This window comes from Acipenser ruthenus, chromosome 7 (assembly GCF_902713425.1).
Source record: "Acipenser ruthenus chromosome 7, fAciRut3.2 maternal haplotype, whole genome shotgun sequence".
NCBI lineage: Eukaryota > Metazoa > Chordata > Actinopteri > Acipenseriformes > Acipenseridae > Acipenser > Acipenser ruthenus.
The window spans coordinates 57,345,105-57,360,508 of record NC_081195.1 but is presented as its reverse complement, the minus strand read 5'-3'; the positions used below and the strand labels follow the sequence as shown (position 1 = coordinate 57,360,508).

The window sequence follows — 15,404 nt, the reverse complement described above, 5'->3', positions numbered from 1 at the left end:
CACCAATATCTTCAAATTAGTTGCAGTATATAAGCTCAGGGAGAATCACCATGATGTTATGAATATATTTACATCTTCCTTTTATTGCTAGTATTTTCTTAAACATCAAATGCATATGATTATATTTTGTGTTTTCTATCAATAATGTTTAATAAAAACTTGGGTTGTTCCAATTAACAGATTAATCGAACCGATTAATCAACTAAAGAGTTGATTGCAATTTTTTTTTTTTTACAATTTAATCGTGCATTAAAAGTGCATTCTGGGTAGAGAGAGAAATGCCTGCTGCTATTTAGGGAAGTGCTGATTTGAAGTGAACTCTGTCTCCCCGGAAGTGATAGGACACTGTGGTTTTAAGCGTGTATAAAAGGGGTTGAAGTTGTGTAAAAATCATAAGTGCTCTCCGATTTTATAAAAGGATTGCTGATATGAACATAAGAAAGTTTAGAAACGAGAGGAGGCCATTCGGCCCATCGTGCTCGTTTGGGTGTTAGTAGCTTATTGATCCCAGAATCTCATCAAGCAGCTTCTTGAAGGAACACAGGGTGTCAGCTTCAACAATACTGGGGAGTTGGTTCCAGACCCTCACAATTCTCTGTGCAAAAAAGTGCCTCCTATTTTCTGTTCTGAATGCCCCTTTATCTAATCTCCATTTGTGACCCCTGGTCCTTGTTTCTTTTTTCAGGTCTGCATATGACATGCCTTTTAAACCCGGGATAATTCTGGTCGCTCTTCTTTGAAATCTTTCTACAGCAGCAATATCCTTTTTGTAACGAGGTGACCAGAACTGAACACAATATTCTAGATGAGATTGTAAAGTTTTAACATTACTTCCCTTGATTTAAATTCAACACTTTTCACAATATGTCCGAGCATCTTGTTGGCCTTTTATTATAGCTTCCCCACATTGTCTAGATGAAGACATTTCTGAGTCAACATAAACTCCTAGGTCTGTTTCATTGATTCCTTCTCAATTTCAGTATCTCCCATATGATATTTATAATGCACATTTTTATTGCCTGCATGCAGTACCTTACACTTTTCTCTATTAAATGTCATTTGCCATGTGTCTGCCCAGTTCTGAATGCTGTCTAGATCATTTTGAATGACCTTTGCTGCTGCAACAGTGTTTGCCACTCCTCCTATTTTTGTGTTGTCTGCAAATTTAACAAGTGTTAGTGTGCTACTGATGTATATATGTAACCAGAGCTGTGGTGAACACTGTGGTAAAATCCAGCATTGCGTATGTGTCCTGATGAACATAACAAACTGTTGATTTAGTTATAAACCTCTGAGTGTTTTTTGTTTCTGTGTTTGTGCATTGATAATAATTTTGCTGTTTAGGGGTTACCCCACAGTGGTTAAACAGTAAGTGCATAACTGTGCTGCTCTGGCCCTTGGTTTGTGTGACTGAGTTATCAGGTCCCTAAATCTGTTTTATTAGGGTAGTAGGACGGTAAGGTAACATTTGTTACATTTACTAAAATAAAAATAATAATACAAATGTTTTTAAAAAGACCAAATTCCCAATGTGCTTATTTTTTTTAGATTCTATTGATTGAAGTATTACCATGCAGGGCAGCCGCTATAAGATAGTTAAAATGTGCACGGATTAATTAATTGACTAATGCCCATAAATTAACCGATCAAACATTTTAATCGAGTGACAGCCCTAATATAAACACATTTTGTCTTACAATAGCATGGTTTTAGTCTACAACAGATGTTGATGCAATGGGCATTGCTGTGTGATGCACTGTCATTATGGATTCAGACCCCATCAATGAGATAAAATGAGGTTATAAACTCTTTTACCACAAGTCTGGCTCTTTTGCATAGTGGTAAAGACACATGCTTGCAGTGTGTTTGGTCACCGGTTTGTGAGTAGCCACTGCCCTGTTACATTGAGCTATTAGAAGGGAAGTCAGTGAGACTGTACTAAATGATTGTGTTATAAAATCAATACATGACTTTGGTTTGTGGATACAAGAAAGCCAGTAAGTTTCTAACCCCACATTGATTAAAGAATAGTTATGACAGTCGTATAAAGTTTCAGTCTAGCTGATCAGACTGTTTAAGTCACCTGCCAGGGTCTGGAAAGTTTAAAAACACGATTCCTTTCTTCACATGTGTGGCCTTCATATGTTTTTGGTAAATAGGTGTAAGGATAAACTGTTAACTTTTTTTAAGCCATTTCTGACACAACCAAGTAACCAATGACAACTGAAAAGCAAGCCCTGCAATTCTTCACTGTTGTACAACTGTAAATGACTGTGATGTCTGAAGGGAAGCAAGCTGAGCTGCTGATTGCATCCTGAAGGTCAAGGATCAGCATCCTATAGGAGGCTGACTTCCAGGCCCTCTTGACATCATATGTATACATTTTCAGATATATGATACATTTATGGGGTAGTTTTCCTTAAAGTGAGGCACAGTAAACTTGAAAATAAAATAGTTATTAAAAGTTTTGGCTTGTTGAACCATTCTGTCCAACCCTGCATATACTGAATCTATTACATATTTTAAAAGTCCAATTTAAAAAAAAAAAAAAACATGTTGTCTTCCATTTCTTTAATTATGATCTGTACTGTGGAGAAGGCCAGAAGGTATACACCAAATTGCCAATTTAGCCAACACTTAAATTTAGGGGCTGATATGCACCTATGAATGTGTTATAGCATGTTATAAACACCAATATGCTATTAATAACAAAGACATGCTGTAACAATACAAGAGTGTTATACAAACATGTAATCTAGGCATTCATAAGAAACCTTACAATAATCAGCATACACATACAATAAATTAACTACCATAACTAAGCTTTAATCAATGTGGGTTTAAAAATGTGCTGGATTTCTTGTATCCACAAACCAAAGTCATATAGATTTTATGCGACAACCCTGTACTTCTGAAATACTAAACCTAAGAAGTAAAAACAGATGTTGTGGAAGATATAGCAAAAAAAAAGTACTGTATTGTGATTTTACCTCAGTATTTTTTCATTTTCTCACAATGATGTTGAAAGAACTGGCATTTGTTGCTTTGATTGGTTTATACACAATTTCTGTAACAGCTAATAGCCATTCCAAAGTACTGATACTTTTTATTGCTAAAAATAACTTAGGAATGAATCTAGTTTAACCCAAGCAATTTTAGATCTAATTGCACACAAAACATAACATTGCCTATACCACTGTCATGTACTTACTGGATCACTTACTGAAGTGTGGTTACCAATAGCTCTTCACTATACCACTAAACCTTAACTCTTACCAGTATTCTCAGTAATGTGTGCTGTACAAAATAATATTAAGACAAAAAACACATGTATTTACTTTGCAGGGACTGCCTAACCAATGTAAATACCACTCACGATTTGTATACTGAAAAAACATAACTTCAGAATTCTGAAATTAATATGGTATGGACAGTGCAATTCTACCAGTAATAATTATTTGCCCCATTTCTTGCAGTGCACACTCAGGGACTGGCGTGTGTATTACCGCACATGTCGATGTTGTTTGTGCCCTAGCACGCCCCATCTATACAATCCCCAGCTCCGCTGGGACTGCCTCACACATCTGCTAACCAGACTACCTTCTTACAATCCACTCTAAGACTTCAATAGGAAACAAGTGCAAAAAAACAGCAAGGCGGTGTCTTATACCCAAGCACCAGGGAGAATGGGCCTTTTAATAGAGAGGATGGCGCTCGATAGATTTGCCCAGGTGTAGGTGATATGGTAGAGCCACAAGGGTATTTGATGTTGCTCTGGTGTCAGAGTGAAGCGGTTTATTTTAATGGTGTTTAAATACAAGCAGCAACTTGGGCTGCCTAGGTAATAAAAAAGAAGAAAAACAAGAATGAACAACCCTATCAGTTCACTTTAGCTCTCTTTTTGTTTTAAATTCCAGTAGAAAACAACTTAGCTTGGACTGGATAAGAAATATCCTGGGCAGTAACAAAACCCCTACGGCAGCAGTTACTAAATCCAGGACTCTGCAGCACACGGTAAGTGGAAAATGTCTCTTCTTTGGAATTAGTTAGCAGTGTTTATATTCAAGCTTTGTATTAGGTTCCTGGTATATTGTGTGTGCGTGCATCATGTGTTAAGGGATGTGGTGTAGTTACTGTACCTCTGCAAGTTGAACGAAATGCAAACTACTGTTTAATTAGAACTGCACAAGGAATATGTTTTTTGTTGATAAAATGCATATATGCCTTTAGAGTACATAGTTATTTAGTTAGTTATTTTCAATTGATCATTTTCACATTCAAGAAACAGTTTTCAATTCTTAGTTTGTAAAGTAATACCAGGAAGTATTTACTCAAACTGCAGTTATAAAATCAAGCCTACTAGAACAATGAACTGCAATTACATTGATCAAATAATGTGATTAATGTATTGCTTTAAGTATTAGAATAATGCATGTGAACTTACGGTTATGCATTGTTAAAACCCATTTGGTTGTTTATTTATTTTCAGTGTATAATTTACAGACAATCATTGTCAGCAAAACTGAGCTTTTTTTGTCTAAAAGTGTAGAAATATTTGAACCAGATGTGCACTGTCTCTAACAGAGCTGTTTGATCTTTCAGACTTGCATAGAGGGCTTTAAAAATGATCCTTAGTTTAAAATGGAGTGTTATTAGAAATCCTTGGAGTAGAACTTGATCCATTAAAGCTCACCGCATGAGTTGTTTTTTGGTTTTTTTTTTAATATATCTTACCAAGGTCAGAACTTTTGTTTTGCATTTATAGTAAAGGTAACTAAATATTGCAAGACATGTTACTACAAATTACACTCTTTAAAATATGTAGTAATTCCTTTGCAGACTTCAAAGACTACATTTACTAAAATGTGTGTATAGTAATGTCAACACCTAGTTTTTGTGTGTGTTTTTGGTTTATACATTCTTTATATTGTTTAGTAAAGATTACATTTCACCTGTGCAATATAATAATGTGTAAACAGGGTTATGTAAATATGTATGCTACATTATTTCAAGAAGAGTTGATAATTCATATTTTATACTCATCGGTCCAACTTGACATGATCTCCAAGAAATGTGTCATGATGTTAGATATTTTTGTAAAACTTTTTCGTGAATATTTCAGACCTAAATGTATATGACAAAAATGTGTGTTGTATGCAGAATTAGTATTTGTTTGATGTTTATGTGAGACTTGTTTGTACAATTTCACAAACATATTTAGGGCCCTATTCTGATGAAATGAGTGCAATCGCAAACTTGGTGGTTAAAGTCAATCGCGTCTGCCCCGCAGCGAGTGAGGAGTGGCTTCTCCAAAAGTGTGATTCTGATGAAAATGATTAAAAAACCAGCGCAAGCGCTTTTAGTAGGTTGGAAATCTGCTATCCAATCAGGGCCAGGCAACAATCCCTTTAAGAGACAGAATGCGCTTGCATCACTGTATGGCTGTAGAAGTGGCGATCATGTCGAGCGACAGTAGCACAGAGCAAGAACAACCAGCGCAAATCAGAACAGCAAGTGGTAGGTCACTCGGCGAGAGAATACATAAACCACACTTCACGACACAGGAGATTGCTATATTAATATCTGTTAACATTCATTTGTCCACTACTTCTGGTTTTTGGTTTGGTGTTATAATGTGTGGTTTATGTATTCTCTCCCAATAGCCTGTCCTTGTATGTACTAGGTCCACATGCTGTACTAAACTTCATAAAATATTTTCTTTATGTACCATACTTTGTGTCAATAAACCAATTTAGCCTAACTACATTGTAATGCATTCATGAAAATAATATTACATATCTGATATAGCAAGCATTTCATCCATGATTATTAGGGGTCTACTTAAATCGTGGAGAATTTACATATTTTTCCTGGGTAGGTTACCAATTAAAATGAGGATTTCGATGACATTTCGCGGACCTGTTTAAACATTAAATAAATCTAACTAGATAATATTTCAGAGCATTATAAAATCCTAAGATAGTGGTACTTGCTTCCTTACTAAAGTGGAGTGCTGTCATTTGTTAAAGGCAAGCATGCAACATCCACCAATAGTCAACATTCTTAGTCTCTGTGTTGTGAAGACTTGCCCATACATTGAGACTGCACGTTCTGCATCCACTGAATTGGTTGGAAGTGTAAGGCAACGCTTTGCCAAGTTATACAGATGTGGAAATCTATTGAAACAGTCCCAAAACTTGGTTACCCTCAAGGGCATCTGGCATTCTTTAATAAAGGCCATATATGCAGCACATTCATTGTCATGTTGTCTGTCCCATCCAGGAATTAATTTTATCAGTACCGAGTCAAAATAAAGAAAACGTGCTATTCGGGTCTAAAAATCGAACTGTGTTTAAAAAGTAAGCAGCAGGTTGTTTGAAGCGAGGTGGCTATGTTGGATCGTACCTGTAGTACTGATTTAACTTGGCTACAACAGACAGGAATACTTTCTTTCTGCACTGACTTTCAAGTTTGTTTTCTGAAAGCTGTTATTTGTTTTACGTTCTGTTTAGCAGCCTCTGTAGTAGCCTTTTGTTTAATGATTCTGAAGCTAAGTAGCAATCGATTGTATTTTCTCCAAAGTCACATTACAAGATGTGCAAAACAATTTACCTCCATCTGCATAAATTTCTTTGGCAAATTTCTTGACACCATCCTCAACTGAAATAAACTTTGCTTTTTTTGCTTTGTCACCCAGTACAGTACAGGTCACAGAAAAGCCAGTGCAGACGCACTGATAGGCTGATTAAAACATTGTTGTCATGTGAAGAGTAAAAAAAGTTAACTTGCTTTGATTTCCTCTTCCTGTCAGTCCAAATGCACGCAGTAACACATACATACACACCAATCCACTGTGAGTGCTCTAGTGCTCATGGTGAATACAGTTCTTAGTGCTAACAAAAAGTGCAGTGTTGTTGATCCGGGTTTAGTGCTGGCCTTTGGTGACAGCTCCAGACTGTATAAGCTATCTAAATGATTACAAACAGTATTATTAACGACAAACAAAACACTCACGTTTCACAACACAGGTTCTCCTTCTGGTTATTTAATATAACCATTCACAAAGGAACAGATCACATCACTATGTCCCCTTTTTATAACGTCACCTATGACCCCTAGGTCAACGAGTGCATCCACTCCTCATATCCACAGATGCCACGCCATTTCCTGTCCGGGTCATTGAGTTCATGTACCATAGCTCTGCCCCCTTTCTAGATGGTCGACATCCACCTAACCCTGGGAATAAACTGTCATGCCATTTAGTCCAGGGTACTCTGTTCCCTTTACACAGTGCCCTCGCAGGTCAGAAGAGAGATCTAACACCAAGAATCATTCGATCTCTGTCACAGGACCCCATTGAGCAGTCATCAGAATTGCTTCAGTGAATATGTTAATGATAAAACACCCTGAAATTTATGTCGAACCATGGCGATGGGGCAGGCGCTATATAACGGTGCAGGACATGTCTTCAGAATACCATTTCAGCACAGTGTTTTTTTTTTTTTTTAACGTCTTCACTCCATTTATGTGCCACAGAATCGGGGGCAAGCGTCATTCACGCTTGCATTTGCATTTGTGCTGTGATCAGAATACAGCCCATAGTGTGATAATTGTAAGATACAGGATTTAAGGCATCGTTTCTGCTTTGTAAATTACATACTGTGCACTGTATTCCTAACTTCCTACAGATATTGATTTAAGATTATTCCTGTTTGGCTTTACACTGGTTCTGTTGTGAAACTGGAATAGTTGTGGAGGTCAGTTGGGTTATTTGAAGGAATATGTGAAAGAGACCATGTGGTATTAATAAGATTTTACTTGTATATAGTACACTGTGCTTACCTTAGTGCTCCACAAAGATGCAGTTTTCTTACTGTCAAGAAGTCATTATGCTCATACAGTCAAATATTTGTCTTTTTGCTTTTTCATTGGTTTCAGACTTGAATGTGGAAATGCAGTCATCATACTGTATTTATTCATTAGCCCATATATAATTAATTATAAACTAGACTGCCTTTCAGTTATAAACTAGACTGCCTTTTACAAACTTTGGTATAAATCAATTTGGGAACCAATAGACATAGTATGGATTTTAAACCTCCCCCAGTAGATATGCCTTAAACTTAGCTGTAAAAAAATAGCTTTATTGATGGATTAGTTGGATGATTTAATTAGAAAACAGGTTTGTTGGCATTTCATACGTCTAAGCTATTTATATCTCGTGCATGTTTTGAAAATCTAGTCTGCCCTAATGGAGGATCTCAAAGACAATACTATGAAACCTACGTAGGAAGTGGGTGTGGAGGCTTTGTGCTTTGGCAAGAAATGTAGGTAAGAAAATACCTTGTGACGTAGTAGCACTGATAAAATATACATGCGTCTGGCAACATAGAAATAACTACAGTATTAATATTTGTATTTATATTGTTGTTTTTTTTAACTTGGTTGTGAATATGCCTAAGAAAGCTGTGTTGTCTGGTGGTTAAAGAAAAGGGCTTGTAACTAGGAGGTCCCCGGTTCAAATCCCGGTGCAATCACTGACTCGCTGTGTGACCTTGAGCAAGTCACTTAACCTCCTTGTGCTTTGTCTTTTGGGTGAGACGTTGTTGTAAATGACTAGGCAACTGATGCATAGTTTCCACACCCTAGTCTCTAAGTTGCCTTGGATAAAGGCATCTGCTAAATAAAAGAAATAATAATACATTGTTAAGAGCACTGAAGACACAGAGGTGCCCTGTTCACAAACCGAATATATCACGTGCAACCAGTGGTATGTTATGGCATCCTCATTATATGGGTGGGCCCATGTCCTCTCTGGCAGCACTTTAGGGTTGGTCAGGCTACTTTAATTATTGAATGTGTTTTTAAATCTGTTTTGATTTTAATGACTCTTTCTGAGTCACAGATACATGTGAGTTTTTTTTTTTCTTGCAGATGGAATTATAATATTTAACCTTACTTAAAAGTAATAAAGACTCACAGCCTTTGCACGTGAAAGGTTTCTCATGCAAGGCAAAATATCACAGCTTTTAATCGAAAACCTCAAAACAGGTGTAATTACCACTTGATTTGGTTTTTAAAGTATTAGTAGAAACAAAACGCTGTTTGGGTGGATGTTAAAAGTACTGAACACAGAGTAAAATATTTATTTGCCTTTGCTGTTTGGCCTCCAGCTAAATGTTCAGATTTTTACAGCCTTCAGAAACACAAAGCCTTTAAGCCAACATCTGAAATACAGTACATTTTTTAAAATACGACTGGGATTACAGGGACCACATAAAAGCTGCATATCCATTTAAGAGAAACATTTAATTAAAAAGCATTGGGTTTTCTAGGTTCAATAGAGAATAGAGCTATTGATTTTTGTTCCAGTTGATTTCCCTTCGTACAGTGTGTGAATTAATTAAAATGCAATTCCAATGCAATTGTCTTTTAACAGAGAATAATTCGTCTTCTGGACAGAAAGCAATTTTTGTAACATGGTGGAATTATTCAGCAGGGTAAAAAATGAGACCATTTGTAGCAAGTATAATAATGCATATCAGAATTATCCAGTACTTTCTTCGCTTTCTGAAAATTAATAACAATTTTATCATTTCTATTTAATTAGTTTGACTGCACAGCAAGCCTGAACCTGATGCTAAATGTGTTAGGCATTGTTCTGTACTGCAGAGCACTGGTACTTTAAGACAACTGAATACACTGAAGTCAAAACTGCTGTATTATCATTATTATAATACCAGTGTATAATAATATTAGGTGCAAGACCTGTGTATAACAAGGTTAAAACTACTAACCTCAGTTTTTAAAACAAACTCTACCATAAGTACATAAACACAACAAAACACCTTCAATACCAAAACAAACAACAAAGGCCTGCAGACTTAAAGTTGTAACTACAGAAAGAAACAATCACTCTTACAGAATAATAAGTGACATACGTAATTGCTCTTAACTGAAATCATTCTCATCCATTTATTGTACTTACTATGTGCTCGTACTGGACTTTATTAGTATAAGCAAATACTTTTTTATATAAATTAACTGCTCTTAGTCAAACCCACTCTTACATGTAATTATTTACTGTATTCTCTATTTTTTGCTCTTATTTGAATTTGATCTTTTTGCTTTATACTACTTTACAACTGCTCTTATCTGTAATATCACACTCTGTAATGTGATATTCTGAAATGTGATACTTTACAATGTGATATTTTGTAACAATTGTAAGTCGCCCTGGATAAGGGTGTCTGCTAATAAATAAATAAATAAATAAATAATGCATTTTGTGAGAAACTGCCTCAGCCTCTTGCCCTCCTTGGGATGTCAGGGTGTGTACACTGATAGCCCTCTCAAAGCAGAGCTGAGGCTCTTGAGTGACGAGGAAATCATCCAGTTTTCTGGTGACATTGATAAATCACTCAAGATAGTGCTCTTCGGGGCCTCATTTACAAGGCGTTTACCATACACAAAACATGATTACTATGCGCAGTTCTGTCCCCATTTACTATTCCCATTTCCATGCGGAAAACAAAGATTTAGCTGCTGCAGAATGAAAGGGGCGGAATAGCTGCCTGATTTGCATTGAATTAATGTTTATGTATGCAAAGCAGCATGTTGAACACAGATAATGCGCTGCCATACATTCATGAGCTATTCACGAAGGTCTGACAAGCATTTTTCGCAGGCAAAAATGACCCAAAAATCCCACCGACTGAATGCTGCTGCAAAGTAGAGTGGAGAGACGGGGTGGGGTAGGGTATTTAAGGTCCTGTATAGCCATAATGTGTTAATGCAACAATATGATTTTTTTTTTGGTAAGCATCTTATTTCTTCTACTCATAAAAAGAAAACGATATTAAATACAGTTTTGTTAAGTGCGATTTAGCGGGTTGTCAAAGTTTTGATTTGGTCCCAGCCTTAGTTAAGTATTTAAGTTCACAAAATACAGATTTATTTGTGAACAGCTAAACCTTGATTCTCAAAATAAATATTTAATAAGAAAATATATATTTATTTTTAAAATAAAGATTTAGCATTTAAATGTTAAACTTGCTAAATATTTATTTTAATTACACCTGAATGTACACACATATATATATATATATATATATATATATATATATATATATATATATATATATATATATATATATTCACAGCATTTATAAATCTTGGGGAAAGAATACAAGATTTAAGTTAAATCTGGGGAAAAATACAAGATTTAAGTTTTAAATCTGGAAATGTACACATGGCACCCCATACTTGACCTCCCATCTCCAGATAAGACTGGAGAAACTCCTGATAATGTAGATTGTCGATTGTAATGCACTATTACCTTAAGTTAAGTTTGTAAAACAAGCGCTGCCACTCCCCCGCCCGCTCGCTCTACAGGGGAAACAGTAAAAAAAGGTGTGAATAGATCATAATGCACCCCCCCCCCCCCCCCCCACAAATACAAACACACCACAGGATTATTTTTTATATATTACACTTCCCCAAAACACACTTATTTGAAACTCCCTAAAAGAAGGAAAATCAATGTAATTGATGTAAAAATCATGAGGTGGTTTCAAACCACCTCATGATTTTTGTATTTTTTTTTTAGTGTGGTGGTTTCTGTTACGCATTGATTACTTGTTACCTGCAACTTGTCAGCATCAAATAATTACGCAAAACCATAGGCATATACATAAAGCCATATCTTAAAATATCCTCTTATGTAGATCCCACAGGTCAGCCATGTGAACTCATCATACAGCAGCAAATTACAGGAACCCACCAGCAAGCATTCCATAAATATGTAAATACAGTTGCACATTCATCACAACAAATTATTGGATCTGTGCTGACATTCAATCAAAAGTATGATGGCCATGAAAACACAAGCCAACTTGTCTAAGCTTGAGGACATTGTTATATATGCAAATACTACCATGGACCATAACTGGGGGTTTGTCATGCTTTTTATTGAACAGAAAGAGCTAGCTATAATAAGCTTTAGCAAACTTTGCAAAAGTTTAATACCCTAATCACATTGTTTTCATGAGTTTTTACATGAGTCAGTCCAATATCTAATTATAACATGTTAACCAGCAGTGTTTTGATGGGATTTCCACACAGTATTTGATCCATTTTACTCAATAACTACATAATGCTAATAGCATGACAGGAAGGGAATTGATGTCATCCCACCTAATAAAACAGTGCAGTATGAGGCATGATGTCATTGTGTGAACAAAGACTAAATCAAAACAATGTAAAGAAACAAACTTCCATAAAAACCTAAATACCATTAAATATTAGCAAATGACAAAACTATTTAGAAATCAAAAAGGAAAACCGATTTATTGTTTATTAAAACATATGGAAGTGGCTGTAATCCTCATCAAAACATTACGAAACATACATAAATTAGTGCTGTACAGCGGTATATTAAAGTACAGTAGCCAGTTGGCGTACATCATAATGGTGGTTCTAAGAACATTAAAGAGTATTAATAATAGAATCCTAGTGGAATTACAGTATATGTACAGAGCATACCTAAGAACACTTGTTTACAAAGCAGTTTCTCCAGGAGTCCCTTTACTTTTTAAATAATTACACCTTTTAATGTGCTGCTGTTTCTGGCTGTGTGTTTTACTGTAGCAGAGAAAAATGCAATGGAGCTGAAGGTGCCTTCTAAGACATCATCTCAGCCACACAGGTGGTTCTTGTCAGCATTTGCCAGGAAAATCCATGCGCCCTTGATCTGCCATGAATCCAGTACAGGACGGCTGTTTTATTTCACTCAAATTGACTTTTTATTTTGTAAAAAGGCACATTGAAAAAAGCTGGAAATATTTTAGATGAATGAGATTCACCAGAGGCATTGAATGTCAAAGTTACAGGTTGTTAAAGTAGACTTTGCAAGTGAAAGCTTTTTAAGCCTTTTGAACTATGAATTGTTGTCTTCACTCTAGACCTGTAAGCCTGTGGAAAGGTTATATAGGCACACCTACTATACAGTACTTGGGGAATCCATTCAAAGTGTGCTAAATCGTGTGCCGTGTAAGGAGCAAGGTAACTGGAGATTGCATGAAACCAGAGGTGCCAGAAATTGAGAGGCATTTTCATGCAGATTTCAGAATCTGGCATTAGAAAGCCTGCAAATAATTTGAAAATTAGCTCCTAGGAAAAGAGGAAATCTATGTTCTCATGTATCTGACTTAGTATGGTTAGACCTGCACAAAACATGCAATTCAAAGAGAGTTCACTTAATAAAGCTGCAGCTGGCAGTTCCTTTTCCAGTATTTGTTTTTCCATATTGCATTAATTCCATTGTATGCTTAGGACCTACTAATGAATTTGCAACTCTCCTTGTTTTATTGTTTTGATTAAAAAAAAAAAAACGCTGAAATTGTAGGGGGAAGTAGAATGATCCAGTGTATGTTTTAACTTGAGCCAGAAGCAGTTTGAAATCCGTCTTTGATCAGCTTCCTGTCTCGCCTAATATAATGGCATGCCATAGGGAAGCTACCTTTACTCTGAAAAAAAATATAGATTTTGCTTTAGTCTGTCAGTTTTTATGCAATATGGGTGAACTACCCTCCATTCATAAAGGTCAACACGCAAAGCTGTTTATTTCACCTTACATACAGCTTGCCTCAGAAACTAAACATGTTCGCCATAGAATGTTTGGTGCATGCTTTTTGTTACATCACAACTTGCCTGCCTTTTTCAAATTATAGGTAGTTCTTGTTCCAACAAACTGGATCCATACATGCAATAATTCTACTATTTTTATTCAATACTAGCATGATAATCCCACGGCTGTATTATTGTAATTATTATTTATTATTATTTATTTCTTAGCAGACGCCCTTATCCAGCGTGACTTAGAATTCTTACAAGATATCACATTATTTTTTACATACAATTACCCATTTATACAGTTGGGTTTTTACTGGAGCAATCTGGGTAAAGTACCTTGCTCAAGGGTACAGCAGCAGTGTCCCCCACAAGGGATTGAACCCATGACCCTCCGGTCAGGAGTCCAGAGCCCTAACCACTACTCCACACTGCTGCCAGACATCATGAGAAACAAAAAATTGACATAATCATGTACATGGTTTTTGTTGCTGCTCTTGTCTTAACATCTCTGAGCACTTGTATTTTGCCCCTAAGCATTTGAGAGGTCTTGAGCCTTATATTTCATTTCCAATAGAGATGCAGCATATTCCTAATATAGCATGCTAAAGAAGTCGCTCTGCAGGGGGTGTTGTGGTGTGAGGTTAAGTATTTGTCAAATTTGTCTTTACCAGTTAGTGCAGATGTATAGATGTATCTCCTTAGAGTAGTCTATAGTTTATGTTGTTGAATAATATTTATACATACAATATTATATACATATTCTATATTATTGTATGTATAACTATAACTTTATTAATCTTGTTGGTGTTTCCTCAAGTCTCAGTGATTATTTTTGCCTACGGTAATTTATTTACATCACAAAGTACAATAAAAACTAGTCCACATTAAAGTGGGTTTACAGGTTAAAAAACAATGATATTCACTGTTAAGTCATTATTCTCTTTTCATTGGGAATTTAAAAACTGTTATTGCAGTACATATCCTGTGGTCAAAAAAGAAAACATGTCCCAATGTTATTTAATTCTGTAGTTATCATTGTGATGTAATATATATATATATATATATATATATATATATATATATATATATATATATATATATATATATATATATATAGCTATAGCTATACCCTGGTACACTTGGCAATATATCAGTGTAGCTTTATAGACTTAGAAGGAAATGTAGAAAACAAGGCAGTCATTCTTCTTGAACTAAGCATGTGAAGTGTTACAAGCCATGACCCTCTGTCATTTTAAATTATGTGACAGCAAGGTTTAAAATTGCATACATGTCTCCTAGCTGTCCAGTGTGGGAAATGTAAGGCAAAGGATGTTTGCTTGGAGACCAGTTAAAAACACTTGCCAGAGGGGAAAAAAAATACAAGTAGATAATTCATTGACAACGTGTTGAGTTTATTTGCTGTTAATGCTGTGCAATCCTTCCAAAGTTTTGTGAATTAGGAATACAGTACAATAATATACAATTCATAACAGAATATTCCTAAAGCAGCGGGTGTTGATTAAAATCTAAACTATACATGTTTTTCTAGTAAGCACTGGAATAAAAGTTCATAGAAAAGTAGCTGAGACTATAGGGATTACTGTGGAAAACCGCACTGCTTGTTATGAAGATGTGTCTCCTTTAAACGGTGGGTATTGTTATGGTGATTTGCCAGCCTTCCATTTTAAAGGACAGTCAGAAAGATTTACTTCCGAAATGCTTGGCTTGCTTGCGTGAATTGCTGTCAGTGTGATGAGTGAGCAGGCAATATG

The 15,404-nt window shown here is 35.7% G+C and overlaps 1 protein-coding gene across 1 annotated transcript in view; it reads left to right on the top strand.

The window, feature by feature from the left end:
* Positions 1-15,404, top strand: part of LOC117415946 (semaphorin-3A) — a 184,677-nt gene that overhangs the window by 67,431 nt on the left and 101,842 nt on the right. Inside the window, exon 3 of the mRNA XM_034922194.2 lies at positions 3,918-4,014. The gene's annotated coding sequence lies outside the window, so the exon portion shown is untranslated. The remainder of the gene's footprint in view (positions 1-3,917; positions 4,015-15,404) is intronic.